A 16412-nucleotide genomic window follows, 5' to 3' on the forward strand; every position below is an offset into this window, starting at 1 on the left:
TGATGATCTCACTCAATGCATATCTTGTCATATGTATGCACACTTGGAGCAAGTGTTCCAAGGTTTATACCTCTGTGAGAAATGTGAGCAATCGGTCTCTTTGGAAGCCCAGGTAACTGATCTAAAGCAGACCATTGCAACATTGAGAGACATTGCCAACCTGGAGCAGAGTTTACAGCTCACCGTTGATGCGTTAGCTGAGCAGGGTGGAGCAGAGACAGAGGATGATGCACAGGTAGGCAGCTGGGTAACAGTTACTAGGGGTAGCAGAGGGAGGAAGAGGCAGGCCAGTTCTGAGCTAACCAATCCCAGCAGATTTGCCAGATTGGATGAAGATACTGTGGAAGGCAGTTCAGAATTGGTAGAGTTGGATGAGACTGCTTCCTCTAGCAACCAGGGGAATGGTCTCTCCAGCATAGAGGGGACCAAAGTTACTCAGGGACCCAGGCAGATTGTGGTGGTAGGGGATTCAATTATTAGGAAGGTAGATAGGGCAATCTTTTACCGGGACCGTGCATGCCGAACAGTGTTGTCTCCCGGGTGCTCGGGCTCGGCATATTGCGGATCGGGTGGACAGATTGTTGGGAGGGGCTGGGAATGACCCAGCGGTTTTGGTGCATGTTGGCACCAATGACCGAGTTAGAGGAAGAAGGGATGTCCTAAAGAATGATTTCAGGGACATAGGTCGCAAACTTAAGGCAAGGACATCCAAGGTAGTATTTTCGGAAATACTACCTGTGCCACGCGCTAGTCCAGGGAGGCAGCAGGAGATTAGGGAGGTTAATGCGTGGCTAAAAGATTGGTATAGGAAGGAGGGTTTTGGATTCTTAGAGCACTGGGCTGATTTCTCGGTCAGTTGCCATCTTTATTGTCGTGATGGAATGCACCTAAATGAGGAGGGGGCTGCAGTGCTAGGGGAGAGGATGGTTAGAAGGTTGGAGGAGATTTTAAACTAGGCTCCGGGGGGGAGGGGCAAGCAAGTATTTATGGGATAGACATTGAGAGTAGTAAGGAGGAATTTAACAAGAGTCAAGGGGGTGGAGAGGGGGGAAAGGGAAGCATAGCCGATAAGGAGTGGCCCTTTTTAAAGCAAAAATAAATACCTAAGGGAGGCAATAGACTTAAGTGTATGCTTGCAAATGCAAGAAGCCTGACGGGTAAAATGGGGGAGTTAGAACTAGTAACAATGAGTTAAGTGCAGGATTGCAGGAGATCCAAAATAGGTTGAACTTGATGGACTGGTGTCTTTTTTTCAACCTCATCAACTATGTTACTATGTAGCATTGAATGTGGCCAGGAAGCTTATCTGTCTGCAGAAAACTGCGAACAGTGCTACGAGGAGGAAGTGGTCAGTGCTCTGAAGGATCAGCAGGAGGGAGCTATAATAAAATGATCCCTGCTGCTGTTCCTTCAACAAATTGACACCCCAGAATGCCTTGCATTCTTGAACACCAATCAGAGAGCTCAGCTGCTCAGAGAGGAGAAACTTTCAAGGAATCAACAGGAGAAGCAGAGAAGGGCAGAAGCGGTGCAGGAGGACTGGTTGGCCTAAGGTAATACCAACAGTGACTGATGTGCGCGATTGCATATTTTCTGTGCAGCGCTGTGTAATATGTGCTACATAAATAAACAATAATAATAACTAGTACACTATTAGTGCCCTCCTTTTGTGCTTTTATCTCATTCTTAGTAAGCGTATGTGTGTGTCACATGTGGCCCTCAAGGTTAGCTGCTGTTTTGTTTACAGCAGTACATTAACACACTGTCTAATTATATACATTCCTCTCTTTTATGCTAAATTACACAGTATTTGTCCTAATAAAATATTGGGTACATAAATTTCAAATACTCTTATGTTTGTAAACTGTGTAGGTTGGGGCAATTGTTCCCCAATAACAGCTATAATAGAACTGAAGTGACAACAGGGTCGACCCCCTAGCAATATCCACCTTACTCAGAGTGATGTTCTGATGTTTTATACATGTTTAACTTTTAATAATCCATTTAAGGATTGGCTCTAGGTTTTTTTTTTTAGCCTTTTGCTTAATAAAATCTTCTGATCCACTTTTTCTTTTTTCCAGTTTTCCAATACATCTCACGCTTTCCTCATCTTCCATTGTATCTGTGCTTTTGTTGCACATCATTACTATTTTTTTCAGGCTTCATTTTTTGTTTGTAATGGGGCCACTTTTGGCCTGGGGCTGCGGGCCACTGCCCCTGTTGCCCTTTCCAAGATACGATCCTGTTACAAGGGATGGGTACCCCGACCCAACAATGGAAAGGTAATTGGTAAAAGGCAGGCGTTGGACATATGAGTGGTTTCTCAGCATTGCCTTCATGAGGCGATGCATGTAAAGACTAGTAATTCTAGTAATGTGTTTTTTTAACTAAAAAAATGTGGCGCTGCAATTTTTATGCATTTTCTGTTTATTTTTATACATGGATCCAAACCCAAGCAGAATTCTGGGATACAGTGACAATGGACAAGTAGGTATATTAACACAGATATAAATAAACACAAGAACTTGTGTTCGTAAGGCTGGCCAGCTTCAGCTATAGGCAACATTATCAGGCATAAGAGAAAAAATAGGTAGTGACAGTCATGATGCTCAGTGACAACTCATGGATAATAACAAATAATGACTGCCATTCCAACTTTTAAGGACATATGTTTTAAAAATGGAACATAAATATTTCTGCGAAAACTTGAGTGCAACCATACACAGTGCAAGCTGCTATTTACTAGGAACCAAGGGCATAAAGGTGGCCCAGATTTCCTTCAAAGCATGTGGGTTTATAGAGCTAGATGACAGCATTTGCAAGGAATATATGTTTGGCGTTCCTTGCCAAGTACAGAGCAGGCAACTGCTGAGCTTAGGTTTGAGGAATAGCACACGTATTCCACTACATTTTATGGGACAAATTAAAATTCGATGAAGACGGTGCATTTTTAGGGTCTTTCCTTGTGTGGATACACACACAGCCATTGTAACTCTCCTAAGCACTTCTTTTTTGCATAAGCTCAGAGCTGGCGGATATTGGGTCTCACGCTATACTTTTTTGTTTAAAACAACTTTATATTCAAGGTTCAATAGGTAACAGCGTTGTAGTGACAAGATAAAAGGACATTGTGTAGCCGAACATTTGAAAGATAAGTAAAGCATAAATAAAAAACATTTGCAATAAGGAGGAGTGGAGACATACGAAAAACAATAAACAAAGTTCTTTTAGAAGGTCATGAACCATTTTTTCAGAAAGCGAGAAAGAAAAAGTAGGAAAGAATCAAGCAGAGAGGAAGATGGAGAGGCAGTGTGGTGGGCCACTAGGAAAGAAAGGAGAGATTGTGCGTAGAGATAGAAGCAAACCAGGTGGATCAGGGAGGAAGGATGGGGTTGTTATAACGAGAAGGGGAGTTGGACCTGGAAGCCAGACTTTGTTAAATGACTTGGATGTACTGCGAATAAGAGTAGTCCTATACTCAATTTTATATGTGTACCAGATTCTGCCAATGATTGTAGGGTAGATGCAGAGGACTGTTTACAGTCCGTGGCTCTATGACATAGGGGGGCTGAGGCTATGTGTCTAAGGGGCACATTTATCAATATTCACATAAAGTGAAAAGTAGTTTTCAATCCTTATCGCAATGATAAGGATTGAACTACTTCTCACATTTATGTACAGCCCTGCACAGAAACAGCAGTTCCGAAAAACTGCTGTTTTAGTGATAAAAAAAATCATACTTACCCCCTCTTCGGAAGCGCTGTCTTCGGGTCTTCTCTTCACTTGCGCATGTCCCGTTCCAAGAACGGGACATGCGCACACAGATCCCCTCTCTGTCTCTGCAACGATAGTTGCAGAGAGAGAGCGCTGAGTGACAGGGAGGGATCATGTGATCCCTCCACACATGCGCTGTCCAGCTCTGCTCTTCGGAGCAGAGCTGACAGCATTAGATTTCTTCAATTCGGATGATGTACACCAGTGTACATTAACATGACAAGTTCCCGAAAAAAGTGTTTTTTCGGGACTTGTTAGATTGCTGCTGACTGGTGACTGCTCCCAAAAACGAAGAGGAATGCAAAGCAGCAGATATCCATGATATCTGCTGCGATGCCCCCTTAATAAATTTGCGGAGGACACAGAGGGACCTTAATGACCCGTTAAAAGCACTATCGTGCTTTATTAAATATGCCCCTAAACATCTTCATTTGATGGGCAGTAGCGGATCCTAAGTTGTAGGAGGTAGAACCTGGAGGGGAGGAGAATATCAATTTGCGATAACTGATGCAAAATCTCGCAGCTCTGTCCAAAATGGGGTCAGTTTAAGGGCATTGCCACCTTATATGGAGAAAGAATCCATCAGAAGCACATCCACGCCAACACCTACTGGCGGTACCAGGAAAATAAAGGCTTATAAGCATTTTTTCTTTCACTTTTACACAGATAGAACCGGAGGCAGTACTAGCTCTGATCTCCTCCCAATCCTCTCCATCCAGAGTCTCCCCAAGATTCTCCTCCGTCGCTCGTTCATAAGCGTCCCCGAGCACCGCGTCAGGGCTTTGAGTTCCCAATATAGGAGCAATATAAGCCCTTTATTTGAGAACTGCACATCAACGGCCTGATAGTTGTAGATGACTTCATGGTGGAATGAAAGCTTTTTTTAAAAATTTTTTATTTCCATTTCCACTCTATACTTTTAACGGAAGATATTTTGCGTCTTACGGTTGCGCAGAGAATTTATTTTCTAGAAGCACTCTACCCAAACTTTAAGCAAATAAGTGTCACATGTAATAAAGTCAGTCCCGGGGGCGTGGCTTGACCAGACATGGAGTTGGACGTTCAGTGCTGCTCTCACTGCAATATCCGATTTAGCTATCTGTTCCTGTGCACCTACCTGGAATATACAGGCAACTACTGCAAGATTAGGCTTCCTGGAGTGCTGGGAATTCGAGTATCGCTGTCCGGTTGGAGGGGAGTATCTCTAATTGCAGCTGAGAGAAGTGCCGGCGGTGGAGAAGCTCTGACGCGGCCCTGAGACCTGGGGGATCGCGCTACTTGTGCCGACTGACCTGAGGGGGTTCCGCCCTGCTTCTTCCCCTACAGGAGATCGTTGGCGGATAACAAAGGCTGCTAAGAGTGCCGCGGCGAGAGGCGTCTGGAGATCGGGTGGGAGGCGGCCATTTTGCAGAAGTGATTGTGCAGCCTGGGATTCAACGCCAGGGATCCTTCCCACATTTGGTTCGCCGGCGGATCCTCGCTCCCACCTCACTGGATTTCAGTCTGCATCGCCCCTAGTGCCCTGTCTGTAATAAGTGTCCCCACTCTGGGTTTTAGCCACAATACCCACAGCTTGTTTGGGCTTCCCTGGCTCCATATACTAAAGTCTGGAACTGTCTCTGATTACCCTATTGAGAATAGTGCACAGAGTCCTCAGTAATCTGTGTTGCACTAATACATTTGTGTTTTGGAATAAGGAGTGCCCTGCTGGCTCTGTATTACATATCAATAGGGGCTGTGCTTTCTTATTTTTCCCCAGAGAGGGATACTGCATAATCCGTGAATTAAGCTACTGACCCTGGCATAATAAGTAAAGTAGAGTGTTGCTGCCATCTAGTGGCGAACTGACTCTTCTGCCTTTGACATTTTTACCAGCACACATCTTGTGAAATCTTGAGCGTTAATACTTGCAGGGGTGTATTCTTGGGTGCTACACTTATCTGCATGAAGAACAGCTGGGTTTGGTTCCTGTTATAGTGCAAGCTTCTGAGGTACTGTTTCTTCCCTACTCAAATATGGGTAAGACTAATGCTATAAATGCAGCTGCAAAGCTGGAGAAATATGTGCGAACATCCGCAGCACCTCCTTCTTCAGGGACACCCAAGTCTCCAAGGTCTGATACTAGTGAGACTGGTGCCCTCCCTACATCTACAGAGGATTCGAATTCCATCCAAGTCCTTGCTATAACTTCCTCTGAAATGCGAGTTACAGACCGCATTGGGGAGGTACAATCTGAACTCTCTCTTAGTCTACAAGATCTACAAAAAATGAAGGCGCGAGTGGGTGAGGCGGAATATCGAATTTCCTCGCTTGAAGATGCAACAGCCCCTGTTAGAGGAGAAATTTCGGACTAAGCCACGCAAGTCAATCTGAGTAAACAAAAAATGTCATAGAGGGCTGACTCTGCAGGAACAACATCCGCTTTGTGGGTCTCCCTGAGCGTGTGGAAGGATCCGCTCCTGAAACTTTCCTTGAGACCTGGCTAGTGCGGGAATTTGGACGAGAGGCCTTTACCGCTCAATTTCCAGTCGATAGTGCCCGTCGCCTCCCAACCCAGGCCCCTGTGCCAGGGGCTCTGGCCCGTACATTTATAGCCAAGCTGCTCCATTATAAAGACAAACACTATACTTCGATTGGCCAGAACGCAAGGACCCCTCAAATATGAAAATCATACGGTGTCAGTATTTCCAGACTTCGCTATTGAAGTCCAAAAGAGCAGAGCCCAGTTCACCCAAATCAAGTGGCGACTTCGAGAGATGCAACTACCTTATGCGATGCTTTTCCCTTCGAGGCTCCGGGTGGTCGCGGATGGTTGGTTACATTTCTTCACCACTCCTAGAGAGGCTACAGCCTGGCTGGATGGAAGGCCCCGAGCGGACCCACAGTGTGATGAGACTTAATCCTGGTTTGAAAAGACTTGTCTCATATAACGATAGACATTATACTTTGTTAGTGATTTAGAAAAGATGTTTTAGTGCCTTACATGTCCTATTACTTAAATTGTAGAGTGCAGAGGCTATACTAAGGGAGGGCCCTGTGTCGCAAGCTAGGGTCAGGTAGCTTTCCTTGATATTGGTAAGGTTATTATAGTTTCTTAGTTCTCTAATTAGATATGGGGATGGTTAAGGGAATAGGTATACCACTGTTTTTGTCTAGGTATATGGGGTGGGTGTGGGAGGCTGGGTGGGTAGATAGGATGTCTAAAGTAGTTCTGCTAACATGCTTAATGAATGCCACATTCTATGTTTATCACTTTGAATTTGCAAGTTGTTGTGTGCTCTTACAATGTCACATGCTGTTGTACTTAACCCTTCGAAATATGCTTACAAATGTTGGGGTCTCCTAGGATGAAAAACGGGGGGCTTCGGCTCCTTTCGTGGAATGTACAGGGTCTTAATGACCGTACTAAAAGGTCTTTGGTCCTGACACAATTAAAAAAATACAATCCAGATATAGCTTGCCTTTTGGTGGGAGGTAGGGTCATGGCCCTGAAAAAATCTTGGGTGGGCTGGGCATATCAGTGCATTCCTCATATTCGCGGGGAGTGTCGGTATTGATAAAAAAAGAATCTAAGGTTTGAAATAGAAGAGGTCCAACTAGACCCCCTGGGAAGATATGTGTTTTTCCGAGGCTTGATAGACAATTCTCCTCTTATACTACTCTCCGTGTATGTCCCCCCCACCCTTTAATTCAGAAGTAATCAAGAAGGCCTCCAAATTTAGTGCCCTTTCACCACACGTGCCGGTAGTATGTCTTGGAGACTTCAACGCAGTCATGGATAGATGGATGCAGTCTTGATAGATGGAGAGAGTTGGCTTCTGGGATGGGTGGCGGGCCCTCCTCGTTTGCCAAACTGGTAACGGATATGGGACTAATAGACATTTGGAGATTTCGTAACCCCTCTCAGAAAGTGTTCTATTGTTACTCATTATCCCATCATGTTTTCTCTTGCATAGACCTGGCTTTAGTATCCAATAAGTTGGCCCCTTTGGTTAGAGACATTGAGTTCCTTTCCAGGGGAATATCTGACCATTCCCCAATATTGTTGGTTGTGGTCCTGGCTCCTAATCATGGAATTAGATTCTGGAAATGTAACCAATTTTAGCTCACTCTAATGGCAACGGGGGGAGACTTGACGGGATTGTGAGGAGTTCTTCTCACATAATGCTTCCACGGTCAGGCCGCCGGTCCTCTGGGATGCCTTTAAAGCATTCCTTCGCGGAACACTGATAACCCGAGTGGAGGTACAAAAGAAGTCCTCCGGGGCAGAGGAAACAGGGGTAGATCAGGCCTGTAGAGATTTGGAACATGTATATTTGACCACTAGGCTCCCCGGTAATCGGCTGACCTGGTTACATGCGCAGAAGAATTGGGCAGATTATCTGTTAGACAAATCTACATGTAGACTTCTCTTTTCAAAACATAATATGTACGCACAGGGAGATAAGAGTGGAAGTCTCATGGCATATTTGGCTAGAACCGAGCTGCAACCCAAACTATAACCCCTATTTCTGATTGGACAGGGATAATTCAGTGTGAGACTGAGAAAATCGCCATAGTTTTCCGAGCCTACTATGAAAATTTGTACACCTCCAGGACGGACTATTCCACTTCTCAATTAGATGATTTTCTGTCAAGGGTGCATTTACCTTGACTTTCGTTGGATACGGGGAACTCCCTTGCGGCTTCTATCACTCTGAAGGAACTTGAGGCGGCTATTGCTTCCTCTATGGGTGGCAAGGCCTCGAGAGTGGATGGGTTGCCCATGGAGCTGTACAAAAAGTTTAGTGCCTTTTTTTTGTCCCTACATTATTAGAGCAATATAATAACTTATATGAAGTTGCCGCATTACCGCCATCCATGTCTGAGACAATGATAGTGATCATCCCTAAGCAGGATAAAGACCCATTGATAGAGAAAAATAAGCCCGCGCTCGGTATATCCCACATTATATATGTGGTACCAGCTGCGTGGCAATATAAATGCCCATATATGTATACAAAACAAAAAGAAAGTTGTCAGCGCTTATCCTTTAAACTGTATATCTATGTGTCTAGCAAAATGAAAACATGAGGTATTAGTTCATATTTTGATCAAAAGACTTAAGCCTGCATCCCAACGTCAAGGGTACCTCATTATATATATATATATATATATATATATATATATATATATATATCCAAATAAATGTAAAACTTTTTTTTAAAAAAAAATTTAAATTAAAAATATCTGTATTGATATGTATGTATGTATGTTGTGCAGTTTCTCTTAACCGCACAGAGGGAACGCCTACTGTTCTTAAGTGAAAAACCATAACGCCTACTTTACTCAAATGATCTCTCATCTCCGCCCAGTCCGCGCCCACTCTTCACCCATTCCCACCCCTTTCTTCTCAAGTGGTCAGTCGCCATCTCAAATGTATTTGCGATGGAGTTTGCGTTTGAGTGCCGGATCTGCTCTCTTTGAGCAGCGTATGTGGTGTTTTACGCTGCTCAAGTCCCGTTTTCGCGCATGCGCAGAGACGACTAGCAGATTATCCGCATACGGATGCGTTTCCGTACCTTGATGAATCGGGCCCAGAGAGTCTGATGTAAATGTGTTTGATGTCTTTGCACATCCCATTGTGAGAAGATAAGCATGCCACCTTTAGCAGCTTCAAAGATCCACCAAAGCTTGGGTAGCATGACTTACAGAATTATCCAACAGAGAAACAGGAAGAATACAAGCAGCAGAAGAGGTTTTCCTAATCCCCAATCTGACCTCCCCAGAGCAGATCAGGGTTTGGCGTTTCCCGGTCTCTTACAACAGGAATTTAGGAAGTGACCTGAGTCACCACAATAAATGCAAAACTTGTCCCAGCGTCTCCTGTCATGTTCCTCTGGAGTCAGCCGAGATCTTATAATTTGCATGGGTTCATCAGATGTAGAAGAATATGACACAGGGTGCGGAACTGGCCTATGGATTAGGCGACGAGCTACCTCTTTCTCCATAGTTCTCTCTCTGAAGCGTAAATCTACTTTATTACACAATGAGATAATGGCATCCAGGGTGGTAGGAAGTTCATGAGAGGCTAAAGCATCTTTAATGCGGTCTGATAACCCCTGCCAGAATGCAGCCACTAATGCTTCATTGATCCAAGATAATTCAGAGGATAATGTGCGGAATTCAATAACATATTGAGCCACTGAATGATTCCCTTGACGTAAACGGAGTATAGCCATAGTGGCAGAGGAGAGTCGACCAGGATCATCAAAAATCCGACGAAAAGTCAATAAAAAGGAGGCATAATCAGAAAGGAGCGGATCATTCCTTTACCACAGTGGGGAAGCCCAGGCCAAGGCTTGACCATTTAATAGGGAGACCAGATATGTGAATTTAGACCTATCAGTGGGAAAATTCTGCGGTTGAAGTTCAAACTGAATCGAACACTGATTAAGAAAGCCAAGACAAAATTTAGGATCCCCATCAAACTTGGCTGGCGTAGGTAAACTGAGCGTTGAGGAAGTCACAAGAGAGGTCTGATGTCCTGACAATTACTCAGGAGGAGAGACAGGTGCGGCTGGTTGATCCATACGACCAGCAAGTGTCTGAAGACTTTGTAACAACTGGCGCTGTGTGTTAACCTGCTGTTCAGCTCGAGCAATAAAATGCTGTAACATATCTCTTGCTGAAGGCTCCACCGTAGGATCAGACATTGTGCCTGTTCTTACTGTCACGACTCAGAGTGGTTTTGTAGATCCCTTGCCTCTGTCTATATATGACTTGCCCAGGAGTGCGGAGTCTAACGGATAGGAGGTATTCACCAGGGATCCCCGCAAGGGGGTATGGACTCCGCTGCTCCTATTCTGCAGGTCGCGGTCTCCCAGGCAAGGACTGACAGAGGATAGTGGAGGCAACACACAATGACACGGTGGATGAGAAGACGCAGAGTAAAGAGTTCAAGATTCACAGGCTTCAGCAATAGTAGTAATAAAACACTAGAGATGGTAGCTATGCTGTAAAGTAGTATATTGGTTGATGGTACAATGGAAATGGAAAAATATATATATAAACGGCAGATATTAAATACACAGCAATTAGGACACAAGCAGGTTACAGATCACGTTATGCCACTTCAGAATTGGTAGCTCTTGACAACTGCATGGGATGAGTAAACAATAGTTCAAACATAGGATGACAAATGGAGAATGCGTGGATCTAATAATGTAACACATGGCAGATTGATGTGAATCACTGGTCAACAACAGTTCCAAGAGAATGAGAATGTAGAATTGTTGATCCGTAGATAAAGATGATTCTACATAGCAGGTGGGTTACAGGTATCACGATAATTCTCAGAATAGAACAGCAATAATCGTTGAACTGATGTTCTACTAATAACAGTCCCAGAGATATAGTTGAACAGCAGAAACTTCAAACAGTTCATTACCTAGAAGTAGCAAGAACGAGGAGTATCCTAGCCGAGTATAGAACTGCCGATAACTGAGGTCTTCCAATAAACATATGAATGAAGAAAACAGCACTGTAGAACAGCCGGGCAAAAGCAGGAACTTGAACCATGAAACTAGCTGCAGGCCGTAGTTATTCAGCAGGTAGATAAATCACAAGGAAAGTCTCAATAGAACTCAGCATTGAAAATACAACAGCAGGTGTGCAGGCTTAACCACAGGTGCAGCAATCAACTCACAGTAAACATTCAACATGAAGCTTGATAGCAACCGAGGAGTTCAGCAGGCCAGCGTGGAACTACAAGAACCAGGTACGATGGTTGTAGATACAGAAGTCCAGCAAACAGGTAACAGCAGCGAGAGGTTCAGCAGACAGCGTGGAACTACAAGTACCAGGTACAATGGTTGTAGATGCAGAAGTCCAGCAAACAGGTAACAGCAGCGAGAGGTTCAGCAGGCAGCGTGGAACTATAAGTACCAGGTACAATGGTTGTAGATGCAGAAGTCTAGCAAACAGGTAACAGCAGCAAGAGGTTCAGCAGACAGCCAGGACCAAGGCAGACTGAGTAACAAGAACAGGCAATGAGCCAAGGACCATGGGTAGTTTAAGTAATACTCCAGAACCAATGAGAATCGAAGGAAGGTCCTAGCAAAGCAATCAGGAACACCTGTGCAAAGGTAGTATCTTAGAAACAGGAATAGGTTCAATTGCAGTTCCCAGAGGCAAGTCACAATGCCGGCACCTATCTATGGGACCGGCGTGTGACAGTACCCCCCCTTTTAAAAGTGGCCACTGAACACTTAGCGACAATCTTTCGAGGAAATTTAATATAAAACTTTCGCAAAAGTGTAGGAGCATTGATGTCAGAGGCATTTACCCAGGAACGCTCTTCAGGGCCAAAACCCTTCCAATCCACTAAGTATATAATCGTTCCTCGAACCATCTTTGAATCCAGAATCTGAATAATCTCAAAATCCTCTTGTTGAGAGAATTCCGATATTATTGAAGAAGTAGTAGAAGAAAAAAACGATTTATGACCAATGGTTTCAACAACGACACATGGAACGAGTTGGAAATATGAAGTGATGAAGGAAGCCTCAATTTGAAAGTAACTGGATTGATAACCTTCAAAATTCTATACAGACCGATGAATCCAGGAGCAAACTTCATCGAGGGGACTTTAAGACGAATGTTCCGGGTAGACAACCAAACACTATCACCCACTTTGAGGGCAGGTACGGCCCGACGTTTCCCATCTGCCGCTACTTTATAGCAGGCAGAAGTCTTCCTGAGCTGAGATGCAACTTGAGTCCAGATAGAAGAAAAGTTCCGAATAAGTTCTGCTGCAGTAGGAACATGGGTGGGCGAGAGGGCTGAAAACCTAGGCAATGTAGGATGTAAGCCATATACAGTAAAAAATGGAGTAGAGGAAGTACTCATGAAATAAATTATTGTGAGTAAACTCTGCCCAAGGCAGGAGATCCATCTAGTTATCCTGTGTGGCAGAAGAGAATATACGAATAAACCTCTCAAGATCTTGATTTACTCTCTCCGTCTGTCCATTAGATTGCGGATGATATCCTGATGAGAAGTTGAGTTGAACTCCCAGTGCCTTACACAAAGCTCTTGTCACGGTTCTGAAACAGAAGTACAGCTAGGAGTCATGAATTCGGTGAAAACACTCTGTGTTTATTTGCAGAGAGGTGATAACAACAGGTAATAAGGAGCAGTGATAAATACCAGGTTCCAGCTGATGCAGCAAGTAGTATGAATGTCCAGAAACAATCAGGTAAGGACAACAGGAAATGACATCAGGATTAGGACAACAGGAAAGGACATCACAGGATGGGACAACAATAACCAGCAATGACTGCTGGGAGGAACAGGTATATATAAGGGGAATGAGACACACCCAGGTGCATGAGATAATTAGTGAACATACAGGTTAACTCCTTAAGCACAAGAATAATGCACAATAGCAGCACCTCTGGTGAAAAGAGGTACTGCTGGAACACAAAATAGCAATACAAATAATAGAGTCCAAAAGTCCAGGAGGCAGGTTGTTACAGTACCCCCTCCCTAAAGGGCGGATTCCAGACGCCCATATCACCAAAAATGTTTGAAAGTGTCCGAGTCATAGTCCACTATCGGGCATGTGGTGGAGAAATCCTCATCCATGGACAGAGAAGGTACGGAAACCATGTCCAAGGAATGCGGGAATCCCGAAGTCTCACCTCTCTTCTTTTTACATTTCTTTTTCTTTGCTTTCTTTTTAGGGACACAAGATTGCTCAAACTGAATAGAACATGCAGGTAGCCTCAAAGGTTGGGCAACTGGAGACAACGAAGTTGGCACAACAGACATGCAAGGAGTAAAACTGACAAGTGCTGGAACAAATTCTTTGAACACTGCCTCACAAAAAAGTTGTAAATCGGAAAGGATGGGATCTCTGGTCTCAACAAAGGGGCTGGCCCATTCCAGAGCTTTCCCTGTAAAATTGGACAACAGGTAATATACTTGCTTCCGTTGGCTATCTAAGAGGTCAGGTACTGATGGTAAATAGGATATAAAAAATTTAATCAGAGCATTAAATTGCTGTATATCCCCATTGAAGGTAGGTGGTAGTTCAGACTTGGTGGCAGGCCCAGACTGGGCAGCAGGCTTGGCAGGAGACCCAAAATGGGCAGCAGGCCCGGACTGGGCGGCAGACTTGGGAGCAGGCCCGGACTGGGCGGCAGACTTGGGAGCAGGCCCGGACTGGCCGGCAGACTTGGGAGCAGGCCTGGACTGGGCGGCAGACTTGGGAGCAGGCCCGGACTGGGCGGCAGACTTGGGAGCAGGCCCGGACTGGGCGGCAGACTTGATAGCACTTTGAGAAGCCTGAGGGCAGACAGCACTTTGAGAAGCCTGAGGGCAGACAGCACTTTGAGAAGCCTGAGGGCAGACAGCACTTTGAGAAGCCTGAGGGCAGACAGCACTTTGAGAAGCCTGAGGGCAGACAGCACCAAGTGGTAACTCGGGCTGAACCGCATGGACTGGCAGCTCGGGCTGAACCGCATGGACTGGCAACTCGGGCTGGACCGCATGGACTGGCAACTCGGGCTGGACCGCATGGACTGGCAACTCGGGCTGGACCGCATGGACTGGCAACTCGGGCTGGACCGCATGGACTGGCAACTCAGGCTGGACCGCATGGACTGGCAACTCGGGCTGGACCGCATGGACTGGCAACTCTTCTGGAGCAGACTGGAGGGACAGGACCCCCTCTGGAGAAGTCTTTAAGGGCAGCGCCCCCTCTGGAGCAGACGGTAAGGGCAGCGCCCCCTCTGGAGCAGACGGTAAGGGCAGCGCCCCCTCTGGAGCAGACGGTAAGGGCAGCGCCCCCTCTGGAGCAGACGGTAAGGGCAGCGCCCCCTCTGGAGCAGACGGTAAGGGCAGCGCCCCCTCTGGAGCAGACTGGAAGGGCAGCGCCCCCTCTGGAGCAGACTGGAAGGGCAGCGCCCCCTCTGGAGCAGACTGGAGCTCAGGAACAGAGACACGGGCTGAAGACTCGGAACTGGACACAGTGGCAGGAGACTCGGAACTGGACACAGTGGCAGGAGACTCGGAACTGGACACAGTGGCAGGAGACTCGGAACTGGACACAGTGGCAGGAGACTCGGAACTGGACACAGTGGCAGGAGACTCGGAACCGGACACAGTGGCAGCAGGCTCCAAGCTGAAAGCAGATGATGTGACCTCAGAGCTGGAGGCAGATGATGTGACCTCAGTACAGGAGACAGAGGCTGGCACCTCGGCACAGGAGACTGAGGCTGGCACCTCGGCACAGGAGACTGAGGCTGGCACCTCGGCACAGGAGACTGAGGCTGGCACCTCGGCACAGGAGACTGAGGCTGGCACCTCGGCACAGGAGACTGAGGCTGGCACCTCGGCACAGGAGACTGAGGCTGGCACCTCGGCACAGGAGACTGAGGCTGGCACCTCGGCACAGGAGACAGAGGGAATGGGTGCCTCAGGACAGGCGGCTGGAGCTGGCAGATTGGGTCTCTTCGCAGAGAACAGGAACGCTGGAGCATAAACAGATTTGGAGTGCCGAGAGGAAACAACAGGAGATGGTTCAGTAAGCTGACGTGGTCTACGGACAGGACAGTCCTGCAAGAAATGTGCATTGCTGGCACAGTAGAGACACAGTTTGTTGGTTACTCTGCGCTGTCGCTCCACTTCGGTCAGATGGGGGCGTGGCCCACTTGTGAACCGGGCATTAGTTAAACTGCAGTTGTTAGTTAAATGCAAATTTGACATGGTATTATTGCAAGGTGTTGGCGGCACGGATTCAGCAGCAGACAGAGTTGGCTGGGTCAAATCAACAGCATTAGATTTCAGTGAAACCGTCTCTGATAGTCTCCTGAGTGGGTCCAAAAGCAAAGTGGAAAATTTGGCCAGCTGGGAGCGTAACAATATAATGTCCATTTGTAAGGTTTGTAGCAGGGGTAATTCCATGATTGGTAAAACAGACATGTTGCAAAGGACAAATGAAAACTTGATTGCAGCAAAAAAAGTCCCAGAATAAAACAAAACTTTCACCTGACTCCAAAGCTCTTTTTTGGGCTGGTTATACTGTCACGGTTCTCAAACAGAAGTAAAGCTAGGAGTCATGAATTCGGTGAAAACACTCTGTGTTTATTTGCAGAGAGGTGATAACAACAGGTAATAAGGAGCAGTGATAAATACCAGGTTCCAGCTGATGCAGCAAGTAGCATGAATGTCCAGAAACAATCAGGTAAGGACAACAGGAAATGACATCAGGATTAGGACAACAGGAAAGGACATCACAGGATGGGACAACAATAACCAGCAATGACTGCTGGGAGGAACAGGTATATATAAGGGGAATGAGACACACCCAGGTGCATGAGATAATTAGTGAACATACAGGTTAACTCCTTAAGCACAAGAATAATGCACAATAGCAGCACCTCTGGTGAAAAGAGGTACTGCTGGAACACAAAATAGCAATACAAATAATAGAGTCCAAAAGTCCAGGAGGCAGGTTGTTACAGCTCTACAGAATTTCGAAGTAAACTGTACTCCTCTGTCTGAAACAATCTCTTGGGGACACCCATGCAGCCGAAAAATCTCCTGAATAAAATGTTGTGCCAGAACTGAGGAAGAAGGCAGACCCACAAATG

Source organism: Mixophyes fleayi, chromosome 9 (genome assembly GCF_038048845.1).
Source record: "Mixophyes fleayi isolate aMixFle1 chromosome 9, aMixFle1.hap1, whole genome shotgun sequence".
NCBI classification, from domain to species: domain Eukaryota; kingdom Metazoa; phylum Chordata; class Amphibia; order Anura; family Limnodynastidae; genus Mixophyes; species Mixophyes fleayi.